This window comes from Capsella rubella, unplaced genomic scaffold (genome assembly GCF_000375325.1).
Source record: "Capsella rubella cultivar Monte Gargano unplaced genomic scaffold, Caprub1_0 scaffold_122, whole genome shotgun sequence".
NCBI classification, from domain to species: Eukaryota; Viridiplantae; Streptophyta; class Magnoliopsida; order Brassicales; family Brassicaceae; genus Capsella; species Capsella rubella.
Window position 1 is genome coordinate 1 of NW_006238806.1, and position 3,414 is coordinate 3,414.

At 37.2% G+C, this 3,414-nt stretch overlaps 1 pseudogene; it reads left to right on the forward strand.

Annotated features, from left to right (window-relative positions):
• The first annotated feature begins 470 nt into the window (after window positions 1-470).
• LOC111831012 lies at window positions 471-3,312 on the forward strand (annotated as a pseudogene).
• The last annotated feature ends 102 nt before the right edge of the window (window positions 3,313-3,414 follow it).

Consider the following 3,414-nt stretch of genomic DNA (forward strand, 5'->3'; position numbering starts at 1 on the left):
AAAAACGGACCGAAAAAACCTAGAGCTAATACGCAAAGTTGAGGATCATAACTAAGTATTTATCAAATGCGTATGCATCTCTTTTCCATGATGCAGGTAAAGGAAAAGTGTGATACGTGGAATCATGGCGAGGAAAGGAGGATGATCTAGGGGCTCGTTGGTGTTTTTGAATTATTGTTGGAATTGTTAGGTTGTTAGACTGGAATCTAGAAGCATGTTAGGGTGATTACGTTTATGGAATAATTGTTGGTTGGATTTGCTGGTTTAATGCAATTGTTTTATTTGGATTTCTGGTTAAGACTTCTGTTGGTTAATGTTGATTGGTTTGGTTTAATGGAATTGTTTGGTTTAATTGATTTAAATTAATTAGGGCCGGTATAGCTTGTTTAGTGGTTTAAATTGATTAGAACCGGTTTAGTTGGCTTAGCTTTTTTGATTTAATTGAGTTAATATGGTTTGCATGTTAAAAGTCAAAAGAAATTGAACGGGCAATTATAAGAAATCCGGTGATTTTACTTCTAGATGAAGCAACAAGTGCACTAGATGGAGAATCTGAAACATTGATTCAAAATGCAATTGATCAAGTAGCCGTGGGACAAACTACACTGGTACCAAAAATTTTTCTCAAAAACTTCTTATAAGATGTCTATTTTTTTTTTGCTATAAAATGAGACTATTTTGAACATAGGTGGTGGCACATAAGCTTTCAACAGTTAGAGGAGCAAATACCATTGCTATGTTGGAAAAGGGTTCTTTTGAAAGAAATGGGTTCTCATGAAGATTTGATTAAGAATAACAAGCATTATGCAAAACTTGTAAAACTTCAGACACAATTAAACCACAAACATCGACAAGATCTTCAAGACGGGGTCAAAACTCCTGAGATACGTCAATGTTGGTCTGCCAAGAACATTTTTAGCAGGCTAAGTATACGGTCTACTCCTGATTTAATTGTGTCTCCTATCCCATTGGAGACCATTCACGCAGCGGAAATCAATGATAACCTCTGTCCTTCTTCTTTCTCTCGACTTATTCCTCTACCCTCCCCTGAGTGGAAGTCTGCAATATTCATCGGTTGCATATCAGCTGCAACATTTGGTGCAATCCAACTTGTTTATGCCTTAACCATCGGTGGTATGATCTCTACATTCTTTTGCAAAAAGCTCACAAGAAATGCAGGATAAGATACGCATTTATTCCTTAATCTTCACTTCCCTCACTTTTTTCTCCATTACCCTTAATCTTCTTCAACATTATAGTTTCGCCAAAATGGGTGAAGGGCTAATGCAAAGACTTTGATTAAAAATGCTTGCAAAGATTTTTACCTTTGAACCTGCCTGGTTTGATGTGGAAAAGAACTTTAGTGGTGAGCTATGTTCAAGGCTTAATAGTGAAGCGTCCATTGTGAAGTCCTTAGTAGCGGACAGAGCTTCCTTTCTTGTCCAGATCATTTCTGGTGTCACAATTGCAATTATCATAGGCCTACTAGTTTCCTGGAAACTCGCATTGGTCATGATCGATGTCCAACCTCTCTCTATCCTTTGCTTCTACACTAAAAAAGTTTTGCTCTCCAGCATTTCCCACAATTACGGCTATGCGCAAAATCGTAGCTCACACATTGTATCAGAAGCTATTTACAACCACAAAATTGTTACATCCTAAGGGTCTACAAAAAAATCATAGAAATATTTGACAAGGCTCAATATGAAGCAAAAAGAAAGGGGAGGAAGGCAGCGTCGCTCGCTGGCTTAGGGATGGGGTTGGCTCAATGCCTAACCTTTTTTTTTCTTTTTTTTTGGAATAACCAAAGAGGTTCTGGGCCGAAGCCCATACATTCCCTCAGGTCCGAAACTATAGCATGTTATATGGTTTCGTCCCAAGCGCTACTCGAACCGGCGACCTCTAAGCTTTTTGCCATGGGCATTAGACTTTTGGTATGGAGCAGTGTTGGTGCAAAAGGGGGAAACCTCGGTTGGGGATGTATTCAAGCATGACATCTGACCTTGCCAAGGGCTCGACCGCCATTTCTTCTGTTTTCAAGATCCTTGACCGTCCTTCTTCTCAAGTAAATTACAATCATCCATTAACATTTTGTCAGCTTCTATATATTATAACATATTTTCTTGAAACAATTTGTTGTGTTTGATTACATAATTAATGCTATATGAAGGAAAATACAAATCATGGAGCAAAGATTGAGACAATACTAGGGGGAGTAGAACTGAAGAATATTGATTTCGCGTACCCTAACCGGCCTAGTATTCTTGTGCTTCCAATTTTCCTTGGACATCAAGCATGGGACAAGCATTGGATTAGTTGGTACATCAGGATGCGGTAAATCAACGGTGACAGCTTTGATCCAACGCTTCTATGACGTTGAAAAAGGATGTGTGAAAATAGATGGCATAGATTTGAGAGATATAAATATTAAAAGCTATAGAAAACATACAGCTCTAGGGAGCCAAGAGCCAGTTGTTGATTCGGGAAGTATCCGAGAGAATATTATGCTTGGACGGCCCGAAGCAACAGAGGATGAGGTGGTAGGAGCTGCTAAAGCTAACAACGCTCATGATTTCATCTCGTAAGTATGATTTTTTTGTACAAGTATATATATATACAAGAAAACAGGCGATTTCCTACGGAAAATATTGTAGAAAAACTGTAGGAAACAGATGTTTCGTAGGTTTACCGTAAAAAAAAGATCCTACCAAATTTTTCGTAAGAAATTTTGTAGGATTTCATCATCTTTTTTGGTAGTGAATTTAGGTTTTTAAAATTAGAGTTTAAAATTTATAATCATAATTTTTTTGAAAAACTTAACAAAACCATTCTCTCGTATACTTTTAGATATATTTTCTTCCATTATTTGTTTCAATTCTCATTATGCTTTATTTTTTCGTTTTTATAAAGGGCACTGGAAAATGGATATGAAACCGAATGTGGAGAAAGATCGAGGAGTGCAACATTCAGGTGGTCAAAAACAGAGAGTGGCTATCGCTAGAGCTTTTCTAAAGAGTCCTATAATACTTCTACTTGATGAGGTTACAAGTTCCTTCGACTATACCTCAGAGAAAGAGGTTCAAGACGCACTAGCTCGGATCATGGCTAGCCGAAAGATGACTACTGTAGTAGTGGCTCACCGCCTCAACACACTAAAAAAATTGGATTTTGTTGTGGTGATTGCAGATGGAACCGTAATTGAGACAGGAAGTTACGAGCGCTTGAAAGACATTGGAGGCCAGTTCTCTAAACTTCTTTTTTTTTTGTCAACAGTTCTCTAGACTTGTTCATGCTCATATTCTTAGATCTTGAAACCTTAATTATCAATAATGGAATTGAGTCATATTGTGGTCTTATATATGAAAATTAGATACCTTTAAATGTGTCATAGTATCCAAAACTTATATATATATA